Source organism: Acinonyx jubatus, chromosome X (assembly GCF_027475565.1).
Source record: "Acinonyx jubatus isolate Ajub_Pintada_27869175 chromosome X, VMU_Ajub_asm_v1.0, whole genome shotgun sequence".
Lineage (NCBI taxonomy): Eukaryota > Metazoa > Chordata > Mammalia > Carnivora > Felidae > Acinonyx > Acinonyx jubatus.
In genome coordinates, this window is record NC_069389.1 from 45,411,787 (window position 1) to 45,428,775 (window position 16,989).

Genomic DNA, 16,989 nt, shown 5'->3' on the forward strand with positions numbered 1-16,989 from the left:
ACACACACACACACACACACACATGTATATAGGTGTAGTGGGTGAAGTTACTCATGACCTCAGATCAGGCACATTATAATTATTGGTTCCTTCCAGGCTCCTCTCTTAATTCCTTTTTTTGTTTATTTTATTTTATTTTATTTTATTTATTCTCCAGAATTTCCATAGAACACTTTCACTCCTGTTCCCCCCAAAAACATTTAAATATATTTCATAGCTATACATTTAACATCAGAAAAATCTCCATCTCTCACTCTATAAAGATATATCTAGGGGAACCTGAGTGGCTCAGTCAGTTGAGCGTCCAACTTCAGCTCAGGTCATGATCTCACAGCTGGTGGGTTCTAGCCCCACAACAGGCTCCTCGGATTCTGTGTGTGTGTGTGTGTCTCTCTCTGCCTTTCCCCTGTTTGGGCTCTGTCTCTCCCTCCCTCCCTCCCTCCCTCCCTCCCTCTCTCTCTCAAAACTAAATAAACAGTAAAAAATTAAAAAGATATATCTATAAATATATATATTCTAGACATATCTATATAGAGAAAGTATATATATCTATATAAAGAGTGCATATATATATTTAGAGTGTATATATATATATATACACATGTGTGTGTATATATAATGTTTATTTTGAGAGAGGGGGAGGGGCAGAGAGGGGAAGAGAGAGAATTCCAAGCAAGCTCTGAGCTGTCAGCACAGAGCCCAATGTAGGACTCGAATCCATGAACCTCGAGATCATCACCTGGGTGGAAATCAAGAGTTGGAGGCTCAACCGACTGAACCACCCAGGCACCCTGAAAAAATGCATATTTTTATATATAACATGTTACATGTCATACGTAAAGCATTAAATATATATAATATATGTAATAGTATATATTATTTTTTTTAACAGAAAGTGCCAAATCTGGGCCTGGCATTCTAGCTCTGGGCCTTCCAGAGCAAACTACACCCTTCCCTTTCAAAGCACAGTCCTTAACAGTCCCTCCTGCCCTCCGGGCCACCCTCAACCCAGACACTCTTGTCTGAGACCCTTGCAAAGCCATGATCTAGTTTGCTTCAGAATCTTGCTGTTCCCTTTCATTGTGGAACCTGACACATCTATGCAAATCCTGCCCTTCCTGCTTATTAGGTGACTAAACTTATGTAAGTCACTTCCTCTCTAGGGGTCTCGGGTTTTCAGAGGTGAATTGTGATATTAATCATTTCCACATAAAGGGGCTGCATTAAGTGTTAAGAAGTTATGTACAGAGAGACCCAAGTAGGTAATAGAAGCTAAATAAATGTTCAATCTCCATCTTCCACCCCATCCACCTTGGTGTCCCCACAGCTTAAGGTCACTGTAGGTGTTCAGGATATGATTTCTTCTTTTCTTTTCTGACTTGACAATTGTTTCCCTATAACCCAGGCTGTAGGCACGACTCCACCATTCACTACTACAAACCTGTTGTCCAAAGTGAATCCTGGGAGAGATAGGGACAAGGTAAAAAGTGACTTGGAATTGATCGGAATTGGAGTCCCAGCATGACCATACTTAGCTGTGAGGCTTTGGCAAGTCACCTAAGACTCCTTGTGCCTCAGTTTCCTTACCTATAAGGAAGAAGGAAAATAATAACACCTACCTTAGTTGCTACCTTCACTTTCTTCTTGCATCACACCTCTTCTCTCTCAACATGACTCACCTTCAGGCTCAGGACTTGGCTGGCTGGCTTCACTCTGCAACAACTGACTCACGTCCATACCCCTCTCAGAGAAACCACACCTGGAGCCAAGAGGAAACTGCCAGGAACTAGTGACATCTTGCAGGCCCTTTGAGGCAAAAGTGTGCAGCCACAGGGCTGAACCCAATTTCCATTCCTCATCCAACCATTTATGCATCTGAATGCATGCAATGAATATTTTCTGACCCTTCCTGAGGACCAGCCAGGGGCTGGGCTTTGCTGGAGACAGAGTCCCTGCCTTCAGGGAACTTCCGATCTGCTAGGAGAGAGAGCACTAGACATCAATTTCACACGGGGGCCGACAGTGGAGAGCTCTGGGGGCTGTGGGAGTCCAGAGAAAAGGATCCATTCCCACTTGAGAATCAAGGTAGGCTGTTTGGATGAAGTCACACTTTACGTGAGCTCATCAGGTTTGGGAATTCAGTGTAAAGGCCTTACACGGAAAGACATCTAGACAAGAGAGGGCTTGGAACATTGTAGTAACCACTTGTAGTTAGTTCAGTGGTCAGAACACAGCGTGTGAGGCCAAATGTGGCAAGAGATGAGGCTGGAGAGTCCTGGTTGGGATCAGAACTGTGGATGGCCTTAGTTGCCAAACAAGGAGCTAGAACTTTAATGCTAGTGGAAGGGGTGTAAAGGAAGAAAGCCATGTGTTGGCTTCTGCATCATTGCTCTCTCATTACTAGTGTGCAAAATAGTAGATTGAAGATGGCCAGTCGAAGCAGAGAGCCAGGGAATAGACTTGGGGTCGTGCATATGAGGGATGAGCCTGAAGCAAGGCAGTGGCAGAGGATGAGAAAAGGTGGATTTGAGAGACAGAAAGGAGAATCAGCTGGACTTGGTGTGGGATTTGGTCTGATGAGAGCAGGGGTTTCAGACTGCACATAAGGCAGAGAACAAAGGGCAAATGTATTGTGCAAATGCCAAGGGAGTGATTAAGGCAAAGATAATGGTGGGAGGAACTCTGAGGGCTGAGAAATCAGTGTGGATAGAAGGGGAAGAAATGATGAGGAGGGATTCAAGCTAAGACTCACCATGTGACCTTGGGCCAGTCATTTTATCTGTCTTTGGTTCTTTAGATTACCACCTGTTGGGAGTGTCTGCCTGTCTCAGTTGGTAGACCATGCAACTCTTAATCTCAAGGTCATGAGTTCAAGCCCAACATTGAGCATGGAGTCTACTTAAAAAAATGAAAGGAAGAAATATGGCTAGAATTCTTCCTGCTAACTTAGGAGGCAGAGAATGATAATTGTGAGGAATGAATCACATAAAAGAATGTCCAGGAAGTGCATAGCCCTGTGGGTTATTTAGAGGGGGAGTCATGTGACAGGTGGGCTTTGTCTAGGATGTGGGGGTGGGTGGTGCTGGGCTGCCATTTGTACAGCAGCATTGCCATTGGCAGTGGGAAACACATACTTGCAGAAGAAGGTGCGTGAGAAGGGGAAATGTGACTTGAACACATAGATGTTGGATTTGAGGGGGTCAAAGGCCAACACAGTCAAATGAACTTTACCCTGGGAGGCTGTGTCTTGGCAGTCAGCAGTGAACAGCCTCTCTGAATCATGAGCCCCAGACAGCCACTTCCTCAGGAAGTACCCAGGCCTGGGAAGCCTGAGGCCTCTGGGCTCTGATCTCAAGCCAGCACCTGAGTTGCTGTGTGACCCTGAGTCAGTTCTCATCCACTCTGGGTCCCAGGTCTCCCATATGAATAACAACAATAAAAGCATGGGTGTGTTGGTGGAAACATGGATGAAATGTTTCCAAGGGCCCTCTCCATGTTTTTTATGCTTCAATTCTATGATCCTGAGTCTTCTTTTTAAAAAGTCTAGTCCTGTTTCCATCCCTGACTTACTGTGTGGCATTGAGCCAGCCGCTGGACCTCTCTGGGCTTATTTTCACGTCTGGAATATCAGGAGATTGAGCAGAAGACTCTCCAATGTCCAATGATTCTCCCTGGAGGACGCTCATCCTCGTCTCCATCAGAATCTTTCAGACAAATCAGAGGAAAGTGAGGCGCTGGTTACAGACGACCCCCTTCCAAATCTTCCGTCTTCTCCCACTGCCCTCCCCTTCCTACTGTCAGGAGCTTGCAGCACTGGCTCGCTTGCCAAACTTGTTGCCATGACAATGGGTTACAAATAACTCAGATGCAGACGAAGATTTTAACCCAAGAGCTGCTGGTCCAAAGGCTTCTTTCTTCCTCCCCACACCAGACTGAGGGAACAATCTGGCATATTCTTCAGGTTCAAGTGACTTCCCTGATCACAAGCTTTCTAGGGCTCCTCAGTGTCACAAGAATACATCCTATTGTCTGAGGCTCTCCTAAAACCTGACTCAAATCTTTCCAATCACATTTCCCACTTGCTCCCATTAAGGAGTGATCACTCCTATTTTGAACACCTTCTGTCTGCTGAGGGCTATGTTGGATGCTTTAACCACAGTAGCTAAGAAAATCTTCCCAGAACTCTTTCAGATAGACATTATTATTCCCATTTTGTAGGGGAGAAAATTTAAGCCCATGGATGTGACTTGAGTAAGGAGGTCAGAGAGTCAGAATTCAAACTCAAATTCATCAGATTCCCAAACCCAGGATTTTTACATTGCTAGTGGCTCACAAATGTTGGTCTACACACTTGGGGACATATCTAAACAATCTGGGGCAGCTAAAAATTCATATTCATATTCTAACTTCCATTCAAGAAGGTGGAACACATCTGCCTCCTCTAATTCCTGAGGCCCTATAAAATAAGAGGAAGGGATCATGTATAAACCCACATCTCCAAAAAAAGCTGGAGGAGGCCCCATCAATGGAGTGAGATTTCACCAACTTCTGGCAAGCAGAAAGGTGCTTGAGTGGTGGTACCTGAGAAGGCAGGACAGGGAAAGGTAGAGGCACAATCCATATGCAGGAGGGGGAACTGTGAAGGAGAGCCCTGGTCTACCCTACAAAATCCTGGTGAGATTCTGGCACAAAAGAGCTATCCTGACGGTAGGCATGAAAGAGCCCCTGAGAGGAGAAGAATTGAAAGTATGTGTTGGAACAGTTGTTTCCCCCACCTTCCCCTCTGCCCTTCCCCATGTTTATTGGTAAAAATCAAAATAGTGAAACATCTGCACTTGAAATACAGAGGGTTTTTTAAAGAAATCAAAAAGTTCCAGGGCAGAACCTCTGCTTTCTGAACTTAGGAGTCCTCCAGTAGAATGTGCGGGGCCCATCCGTCACCTTAAAGGAAAGTCTAGTAGTGGACTTGACCAATCTCTGCCTCTGACACAGGCTCTCAACCAATCAACTTTTTATTGGTTTCTTCTTAAGTCAATGGGCTGACAGGTTTGAATGTTTCTGAAAAATATGCTAATTGGTTTATGAATGAACTAATGAAGAAATGAGAAAAACTAAGGGTGTGCCTATCTTAAGTGAAAAAAAAGCAATTATTAAGTTCAAGAACACACAAAAAAAATGGAAAAATAAATCCATGTAATTACAGTACATTTACTGGCTCTGTGGCAACCACTGATTTACTAGAAATTGGGATATAAACATATTGGAAGAGTGATATATATATATATATATATATATATATATATATATATATAAAATATTGTATGTCAACTATACTCCAATAAAAAAAAGAATAGTAGTGGGATGCTTGGATGGCTCAGTCAGTTGACCACCAACTCTTGATTTTGGCTCAGGCCATGATCTCACGGTTCATGAGATCGAGTCCCATGTTGGGCTCCTAGCTGACAGTGCTCTTTCTCTCTCTCTGCCCCTCCCCTGCTCATGCGTGTGCTCTCTCTCTCTTCAAGATAAATAAACTGAAAAAAAAATACTAGTATAAACATATATAGAAACATGGTGGTCCTTCAGTTAAAAATCCTTTCAGCTACAAGTAACACAAAACCAAACTGACAGCATCTTAAACACATATGGCTTTATTTATTCATTTATTTTGGGGAAGGAGTTAATTTATTATTAACATAAGTGTGGCATGGGTTCAGCTGCTCAGTGATGCCATCTAACCGTTTCTTCCTTCATGGGCTGCATTTTCATCCTCTTGTTCATCTCCTCAAGATTGCTGTCACAGCTCCAGGCAGTACAACTATAATCAAGGTAGAGAGAAGGAAAGGGACAGTATCAGTTATGTGTGTCTCAGAAAGCAAAAGCCTCCTCAGAATCCCCCTCTCCCCAGCAAACCTCTCATGGCCATAACTGGTAAAAATGGTTTAATGTAGTTGCTTGTAGGAAGCAGGACTTGTGGTGGGAGGGGACAGGATATTGCTGGGTTTATTTATGAGCTCTTCAGCACCTCTGTATTTTGTAAGTATATACAAGCGTTATTTTGATGAAAAACTAAAATTTAGAAATAAAGTGTTATGGTTTCTATGAAAGAAAAACATTAAAAAAAAACTGGTAGCACTTTTCTGTCTCCAGGGCATCGATTCACCTTAGAAGCAAAGTTACCAGAATAAGCTTGTTACTTAGATTAAGGTATCTCAGGTATCCAACCCCTATTTTAGAGAAAATTGTGCTATCACCATTAACCATAACATGGCTGGTAGAAACCAGTACAGCACCGTGTAGCAGTTACATGGGTTGACTGTGGTTAGACAGTCCTGGTGCAATTTCCTGTCTGCCATTTATTAGCTCTGTGACCTTGGGCAAGTGACATCTGGAAACCTCAATTTCCCTCTTCATGAAATGAAGGTAATTCAAGTGTCATGTACAGAGTGAGCATTCAGCAAATGTTATACACTTTGATTAAAATTTTAAATGTTCTGATCAGTGACAATTTGAATGTACTTTAATAGCATTATGCTTCCACTGAGTTCATTTTTCATCCCAAACATGGGTTTGGACTTGACTGGAAAGTCCCTGAAAATTATTTGTTCCTGAGAGATGTGTGTGCATATTTTTGCAAAGGTCTTTACTCACAGAAGATGCTCAGTTTGGATCACATCAATAGATTTGCAGGCTTGGATTGCTGTTGACTTCTGTTGAAGGAAAGACTGTAAAAAAGAACTAGACTGGATTGTCATTTCCACTATATATATTATTTAATGTTAAAAAAATAGTCCAGGGGCCCCTGGGTGGCTCAGTCGGTTAAGCAGCCGACTTCAGCTCAGGTCATGATCTCACGGTCCGTGAGTTCGAGCCCTGCGTCGGGTTCTGTGCTGACAGCTCAGAGCCTGGAGCCTGTTTCAGATTCAGTGTTTCCCTCTCTCTGACCCTCCCCTGTTCATGCTCTGTCTCTCTCTGTCTCAAAAATAAATAAACGTTAAAAAAAATGAAAAAAAATCCACACTGTAAAATGTCCTGCTGATTATTATGATTGCCTCATGTTGACCTGGGAGTGGGGAAGAGAATAATGATCTCTTCTCTCTGATGTCAAAGTGAGAGCTGGAGATCTGAACTTCAAGCAGGGAACATATGGCCAAAAACTAATCGTTGGATGATCATCTTGCCCACACATGGTATCAGTGCTGGGGGCTAAGGAGAGGGTCAGCCATTATGAAGCCTCATTCAGAGGGGCATGGGTGGCATTCTCTTGGAGAGTTAATATCTGATAATCCATTTACAATTTTCCTTCCTGGCTTGGTATTATCACCTGATATTCCTAAGACTCCAGTAAAGCTCTATTAAGCACACACAGAAAATATTGCATTCATAAGGAGAAAACAGATAAGAATGTTATGAAAAAGGTACCTTTGGAGAATAAAAGAGTGCTTAGAAATTAAAACAATTTCTAAAACAAAAGAGCTCATCCATCCATAGAAGAATGGAAAAAAAGATTTAGTATACATATACAATGGAATATTATTCAGCCATAAAGAAGAATTAAATCTTGCCATTTGCATCAAAATGGATGGATCTAGAGGGTATAATGCTAAGTGAAATAAGTCAGTCAAAGACAAATACCATATGATTTCACTCATATGTGGAACTTAAGAAACAAAACGAAGGAACAAAGAAAAAAAAGACAAACAAAACAGACTCTTAAATACAGAGAACAACTGGTGGTTATCAGAGGGGAGGTGGGTAGGGGAATAGGTGAAGGGGATTAAAAGCACCTTTATTGTGATTGGTGAGTTAATGTATAGAATTGTTGAATCACTATATTGTGCACCTGAAACAAATATAATGTATGTTAATTATACTTGAATAAAAAATAAATAAAATTTAAAAAATAAAATTTCCTTCCTCCAACATTTTAAGTAGAAGGTAAAGTCAAGAAAATGTCCCAGGATACAGAATAAAAAACAAAAACATGAGATACTTAAAGTTTCTGGTCTGGCATGTCAGAAGTTTGGAAGCTGTCATTCCATTCACACAATAGGAAAAAAGCTGAACTAAAAATCAACAACTCTTCTTGGATTACTCAGAGAACTGTGCTCATAGAGCAACCTTCAGTCCCCCCACCCCAGACAGAAGAGGTAGCCTGATAGGTGAAGAGAATCACAGTTTATTGGAGTGCACGCTCAGGATCAGAAAACTCTGCAGGAAACAGTGCCAGTGTAAGAAAACATAAACTGTAATTGATTAATTGTTGGAGGCTTAGTGAGGACAAGTTTGAAAGTTAAAATCTCTAGGGTAACATAGAAAGGCCATATATGAGGAGACCCTAGGAAGATGGCAGCATAGGAGGATGCTGGACTCACCTTGTCCTGCTGATCGCTTAGATTCCACCCACATCTGCCTAAATAACCCAGAAAACCACCAGAAGACTAGCAGAACAGACTCTCTGGAACCAAGAGTAGACAAGAGGCCCACGGAAGAGGGTAGGAAGGGAGGAGAGGCAGTGTGTGCTACACTGACTGGCGGGAGGGAGCCAGGGTGGTGGAGGGGCAGCCCGCCCGGCAAGGCAGAACCCCAAAGTCTGGCTTGCAAAAGCAGAGGGGCCGGACTCTGTGAGTGCTGAAAGCCAGCAGGACTTAACATCTGGAATGTTAAAAGTCAATAGCTCTGCTCTCAGAGAGCGGGGAGGGTGAGAGGATGCCAGGAAGGAGAGCTGTTGAGCCCCGGAAGATAGAGCTCAGCTGGGCGGGGGAACAAAGGTGCTGGCAAGTGCCATTTCCATCTCCCATCCCCCAGCAAAAATTCCAAAAGGAACCAGTTCCCATCACTGAACTTGCTTGCACCACGCAAATGCCCAATGCTGTACTTCTGTGGATCCATCTCTCTGACGGGTCTGCCTCCCTCCTGGTGCTACAGGGCCCTCCTACAGGGGACCACCAACGGCAAAGCAAGATAAGCCTGCCCCTCCCGCCCCTGTGCACCTTGTGGACCCACCCTGTCTAATACGCCCTTGGCCAGATCCCCTGCAAGCAGCATCACAAGCCTGACAGTATGCAAGCAGCCCAGACAGGGGCCACACCACTCCACAGTGAGTTCTGCCCTTGGGAGAGGGGAAGATAAGGTACACACCAGTCTGACTGTGGCTCCAGCAGTGGGTTGGGGCAGAAATCAGGTCTGACTGCGGCTCTGCTCACCAACACAAGTTTCTCCAGACAGCACAGGGGAAGTGCCCCGCAGTTTGGAGCTACCTCAGGGACTACCCAAAATGACGAAATGGAAGAATTCTCTTCTAAAGAAACTCCAGCTAACGAATTGATCAAAACCGATTTAGGCACTATAACAAACAAGAATTTAGAATAATAGTCATAAAATTAATGGCTGGGCTTGAAAAAACCATGGAGGAAAGCAGAGAATCTATTACTACAGAGATCAAGGGACTAAGAAATAGTGATGAGGAGCTAAAAAATGCTATAAATGAGGTGTAAAATAAAATGGAGGTGGCCATAGCACGGAATGAAGACGCAGAGGAAAGAATAGGTGAATTAGAAGATAAAATTATGGAAAAAGAGGGGCGCTGGGTGGCTCAGTCGGTTAAGTGTCTGACTTCAGCTCAGGTCGGGATCTCACAGTCCATGGGTTTGAGCCTCGCATCAGGCCCTGTGCTGACAGCTCAGAGCCTGGAGCCAGCTTTGGATTCTGTGTCTCCCTCTCTCTCTGCCCTTCCCCTGCTCATGCTCTGTCTATCTCTGTCTCAAAAATAAATAAAAATATTTAAAAATTTTTTAAAAATTATGGAAAAAGAGAAACCTGAGAAAAAGACAGAAAAAAAATCCAGGAGTATGAGGGGAGAATTAAAGAACTAAGTGATGCAATCAAATGGAACAATATCTACATCGTGGGAATTCCAGAAGAAGAAGAGAAAGAAAGGGGCTGAAAAAATCATAGGTGAGAACTTCCCTGATCTGGGGAAGGAAACACGCATTGAAATCCAAGAGGCACGGAGACCTCCCTTCAGACGTAACTTGATTCAATCTTCTAGATGACATCATAGTGAAACTGGCAAAAATACAAGGATAAAAGGAACATTCTGAAAGCAGCTAGGGATAAACACGCTCTAACTTACAAAGGTAGATACATAAGAATAGTAGCAGACCTATCTACTGAAACTTGGCAGGCCAGAAAGGAATGGCAGGAAATCTTCAATGTGATGAACAGAAAAATAGGCAGCCAAGAATCCTTTATACAGGAAGTATGAAATTCAGAATAGGAGAGATAAAGGCTTTCCCAAACAAACAAAAACTGAAGGAATTAATCACCACTAAACAAGCCCTACAAGAGATCCTCAGGGGGACTCTGTGAGTGAAATGTTGCAAGGACCACAAAGTGCCAGACACATCACTACAAGCATGAAACCTACAGACATCACAATGACTCTAAACCCATATCTTTCTATAATAACACTGAATGTAAATGGACAAATGCTCCAACTAAAAGACATAGGTATCAGAATGGGTAAAAAATAACAAACCCATCTATTTGCTGTCTACAGGAGACTCATTTTAGACCTGAGGACACCTTCAGATTGAAAGGGAGGGGATGGAGAACTATCTACCATGCTACTGGAAGTCAAAAGAAAGCTGGAATAACCATACTTATATCAAACAAACTACACTTCAAATTAAAGGCTGTAACAAGAGATGAAGAATGGCATTATATAATAATGACAAGGTCTATCCATCAGGAAGACTAACAATTATAAATGTCTATGCGCCGAATATGGGAGCCCCGAAATATATAAAAAATTAACCAGAAACATAAGCACCCTTATTGATAAGAATGTGGTAATTTCAGGGGACTTTAATATCCCACTTACAACAATGGAGAGATCATCTAGACACAGAATCAATAAAGAAACAAGAGCCCCGAATGATACATTGGATCAGATGGACTTGACAGATCTATTTAGAACTCTGCATACCAAAGCAACAGAATATATTTTCTTGTTGAGTGCACATGGAACATTCTCCAAGATCGATCACATACGGGGTCACAAACAGTCCTTCATAAGTATAAAAGAAATGAGATCATACCATGCATACTTTCAGACCACAATGCTATGAAACTTGAAGTCAACCACAGGAAAAATTCTAGAAAACCTCCAAAAGCATGGAGGTTAAAGAACACCCTACTAAAGAATGAATGGGTCAACCAGGCAATTTGAGAAGAAATTAAAGAATATATGGAAACAAATGAAAATGAAAATACAACAATCCAAACGCTTTGGGATGCAGCGAAGGCAGTCCTTAGAGGAAAATACATTGCAATCCAGGCCTATCTCAAGAAACAAGAAAAATCCCAAATACAAAGCTAACAGCACAAATAAAGGAAATAGAAGCAGAAGAGCAAAGACACCCCAAACCCAGCAGAAGAAGACAAATAATAAAGATCAGAGCAGAAATAAACAGTATAGAATCTAAAAAAACTGTAGAGCAGATCAATGAAACCAAGAGTTGGTTTTTTGAAAAAATAAACAAAATTGATAAACCTCTAGCCAGGCTTCTCAAAAAGAAAAGGGAGATGACCCAAATAGATAAAATCATGAATGAAAATGGAATTATTACAACCAATCCCACAGAAATACAAGCAATTATGAGGGAATACAATGAAAAATTATATGCCAACAAACTGGACAACCTGGAAGAAATGGACAAATTCCTAAACAACCACAAGCTTCCAAAACTCAATCAGGAGGAAAGAGAAAGCTTGAACAGACCCATAACCAGCGAAGAAATTGAATCAGTCATCAAAAATCTCCCAACAAATAAGAATCCAGGACCACATGGCTTCCCAGGGGAGTTCTACCAGACGTTTAAAGCAGAGATAATACCTGTCCTTCTCAAGCTATTGCAAAAAACAGAAAGGGAAAGAAAACTTCCAGACTCATTCTATGAAGCCAGTATTACTCTGATTCCTAAACCAGACAGAGACCCAGTAAAAAAAAGAGAACAACAGGCCAATATCTCTGATGAATATGGATGCACAAATTCTCAATAAGACACCAGCAAATCGAATTCAACAGCCTATAAAAAGAATTATTCACCATAATCAAGTCGGATTCATTCCTGGGATGCAGGGCCGGTTCCACATTCGCAAATCAATCAACGTGATACATCACATTAAGAAAAGAAAAGATAAGAACCATATGGTCTTGTCAATCGATGCAGAAAAGGTCTTTGACAAAATTCAGCAACATTTCTTAATAAAAATGCTTGAGAAAGTCGGGACAGAAGGAACATACTTAAAGATCATAAAAGCCATTTATGAAAAGCCCACAGGTAACATCATCCTCAATGGGGAAAAACTGAGAGCTTTTTCCTGAGATCAGGAACACGACAGGGATGTCCACTCTCACCACTATTGATTAACATAGTGTTGGAAGTTCTAGCATCAGCAATCAGACAACAAAAGGAAATCCAAGGCATCCAAATGGTCAAAATGAAGTTAAGCTTTCACTTTTTGCAGATGACATGGTATTATACATGGAAAATCCGATAGACTCCACCAGAAGTCTGCTAGAAGTGATACCTGAATTCAGCAAAGTCGCAGGATATAAAATCAATGTACAGAAATCAGCTGCATTCTTATACACTAACAAAGAAGCAACAGAAAGACAAATAAAGAACCTGATCCCATTCACAATTGCACCAAGAAGCATAAAATACCTAGGAATAAATCTAATCAAAGATGTAAAAGATCTGTATGCTGAAAACTATAGAAAGCTTATGAAGGAAATTGAAGAAGATATAAAGAAATGGAAAGACATTCCCTGCTCATGGATTGGAAGAATAAATATTGTCAAAATGTCAATACTACCCAAAGCTATCTACACATTCAATGCAATCCCAATCAAAATTGCACCAGCATTCTTCTTGAAAGTAGAACAAGCAATCCTAAAATTCATATGGAATCACAAAAGGCCCCGAATAGCCAAAGTAATTTTGAAGAAGAACACCAAAGCAGGAGGCATCACAATCCCAGACTTTAGCCTCTACTACAAAGCTGTACTCATCAAGACAGCATGGTATTGGCACAAAAACAGACACATAGACCAATGGAATAGAATAGAAACCCCAAAACTAGACCCACAAACGTATGGCCAACTAATCTTTGACAAAACAAGAAAGAAGATCCAATGGAAAAAAGACAGTCTCTTTAACAAATGGTGCTGGGAGAACTGGACAGCAACATGCAGAAGGATGAAACTAGACCACCTTCTTACACCATTCACAAAAACAAACTCAAAATGGATAAAGGACCTGAATGTGAGACAGGAAACCACCAAAACCCTAGAGGAGAAAGCAGGAAAAGACCTCTCTGACCTCAGCCATAGCAATTTCTTCCTTGACACATCCCCAAAGGGAAGGGAATGAAAAGCAATATGAACTACTGAGACCTTATGAAGATAAAAAGCTTCTGCACAGCAAAGGAAACAACCAACAAAACTAAAAGGCAACCAACGGAATGGGAAAAGATATTTGCAAATGACATATCGGACAAAGGGCTAGGATCCAAAACCTATAAAGAGCTCACCAAACTCCACACCCAAAAAACAAATAACCCAGTGAAAAAATGGGCAGAAAACATGAATAGACACTTCTCCAAAGAAGACATCCGGATGGCCAACAGGCACATGAAAAGATGCTCAACGTCGCTCCTTATCACGGAAATACAAACCAAAACCACACTCAGATATCACCTCACGCCAGTCAGAGTGGCCAAAATGAACAAATCAGGAGACTATAAATGCTGGAGAGGATGTGGAGAAACGGGAATCCTCTTGCACTGTTGGTGGGAATGCAAATTGGTGCAGCCACTCTGGAAAACAGTGTGGAGGTTCCTCAAAAAATTAAAAATAGACCTACCCTATGACCCAGCAGTAGCACTGCTAGGAAGTTACCCAAGGGATACAGGAGTGCTGATGCATAGGGGCACTTGTGTCCCAATGTTTATAGCAGCACTCTCAACAATAGACAAATTATAGAAAGAGCCTAAATTTCCATCAACTGATGAATGGATAAAGAAATTGTGGTTTATATACACAATGGAGTACTACGTGGCAATGAGAAAGAATGAAATATGGCCCTTTGTAGCAACATGGATGGACCTGGAGAGTGTTATACTAAGTTAAATACGCCATACAGAGAAAGACAGATAGCATATGTTTTCACTCTTATGTGGATCCTGAGAAACTTAACAGAAACCCATGGGGGAGGGGAAGGAAAAAAAGAAGAGGTTAGAGTGGAAGAGAAGCCAAAGCATAGGAGACTTTTAAAAACTGAGAACAAACTGAGGGTTGATGGGGTATGGGTGGGAGGGGAGGGGGGGTGATGGGTATTGAGGAGGGCACCTTTTGGGATGAGCACTGGGTGTTGTATGGAAACCAATTTGACAATAAACTTTATATATGAAAAAAAAAGAAAAGAAAAGGGAGATGTCCCAAATAGATAAAATCATGAATGAAAATGGAATTATTACAACCAATCCCACAGAAATACAAGCAATTATAAGGGAATACATTGAAAAATTATATGCCAACAAACTGGACAACCTGGAAGAAATGGACAAATTCCTAAGCACCCACACCCTTCCCAAACTCAAACAGGAAGAAAGAGAAACTTGAACAGACCCATAACCAGTGAAGAAATTGAATCAGTTATCAAAAATCTCCCAACAAATAAGAGTCCAAGACCAGATTGCTTCCCTGTGGAATTCTACCAGACATTTAAAGCAGAGGTAATACCTGTCCTTCTTAAACTGTCCCAAAAAATAGAAAGGAAAGGAAAACTTCCAGACGCATTCTGTGAAGCCAGCATGACCTTGATTCCCAAACCAGACAGAGACCCAGTCAAAAAAGAGAACTAAAGACCAATATCCCTGATGAATATGGATTGAAAAATTCTCAACAAGATACTAGCAAATTGAATTCAACTGCTTATAAAAAGAATATTCACCATGATCAAGTGGGATTCATTCCTGGGCTGCAGGGCTGGTTCCACATTCACAAATAAATCAATGTGATACATCACATTAATAAAAGAAAAGATAAGAGCCATAGATCCTGTCAATCGCTGCAAAAAAGCATTTGACAAAATTCAGCATCCTTTCTTAATAAAAACCCTTGACAAAGTCAGGATACAAGGAACATACTTAACCATCACAAAAGCCATTTATGAAAAGGCCACAGCTAATATCATCCTCAATGCGGAAAAACAGAGCTTTCCCCCGAGGTCAGGAACACGACAGGGATGTCCACTCTCACCGCTGTTGTTTAACATAGTGTTGGAAGTGCTAGCATCAGCAATCAGACAACAAAAGGAAATCAAAGGCATCCCAATTGGCAAAGATGAAGTCAAGCTTTCACTTTTTGCAGATGACATGATACTATACATGGAAAACCTGATAGACTCAACCAAAAGTCTGCTAGAACTGATACATGAATTCAGCAAAGTTGCAGGATACAAAATCAATGTACAGAAATCAGTTGCATTCTTATACACTAACAAAGAAGCAACAGAACGACAAATAAAGAACCTGATCCCATTCACAATTGCACTAAGAAGCATAAAATACCTAGGAATAAACCTAACCAAAGATGTAAAATATCTGTAAGCTGAAAACTATAGAAAGCTTATGAAGGAAATTGAAGAAGATATAAAGAAATGGAAAAACATTCCATGCTCATGGATTGGAACAATAAATATTGTCAAAATGTCAATACTACCCAAAGCTATAACACATTTAATGCAATCCCAATCAAAATTGCACCAGCATTGTTCTTGAAAGTAGAACAAGCAATGCTAAAATTTGTATGGAACCACAAAAGACCCCGAATAGCCAAAGTAATTTTAAAGAAGACCAAAGCGGGAAGCATCACAATCCCAGACTTTAGCCTCTACTACAAAGCTGTCATCATCAAGACAGCATGGTATTGGCACAAAAACAGACACATAGACCAATGGAATAGAATAGAGACTCCAGAATTGGACCCACAAAGTGTGGCCGACTAATCTTTGACAAAGCAGGAAAGAGTATCCAGTGGAAAAAAGACAGTCTCTTTAACAAATGGTGCTGGGAGAACTGGACAGCAACAAGAATGAAATTAGATGACTTTCTTACACCATTACAAAATAAACTCAAGATGTACAAAGTACCTGAATGTGAGACAGGAAACCACTAGAACCCTAGAGGAGAAAGCAGGAAAAAAATCTCTTTGACTTCAGCCGCAGCAATTTCTTTTTTGACACATCTCCGAAGGCAAGGGAATTAAAAGCAAAAATGAACTATTGGGACTTTATCAAGATAAAAAGCTTCTGCACTGCAAAGGAAACAATCAACAAAACTAAAAGGCAACCAACGGAGTGGGAAAAGATATTTGCAAATGACATAGCAGACAAAGGGCTAGTATCCAAAATCTACAAAGAGCTCACCAAACTCCACACCCGAAAAACAAATAATTCAGGGAACAAATGGGCGGAAAACATGAATAGACACTTCTCTAAAGAAGACATCCAGATGGCCAACATGCACATGAAAAGATGCTCAACGTCACTCCTCATCAGGGAAATACAATTCAAAATCACACTGAGATACCACTTCATACCAGTCATCGTGATTAAAATGAACAAATCAGGAGACTATAGATGCTGGCGAGGATGTGGAGAAACGGGAACCCTCCTGTACTGTTGGTGGGAATGCAAACTGGTGCAACTGCTCTGGTAAACAATGTGTAGGTTCCTCAAAAAAATTAAAAATAGTTCTACCCTATGACCCAGCAATAGCACTGCTAGAAATTTATCCAAGGGATACAGGAGTGCTGATGTATAGGCGCACTTGTTTATAGTGGCACTTTCAACAATAGCCAAATTATGGAAAGAGCCAAATGTCCATCAACTGATGAGTGCATAAAGAAATTGCGGT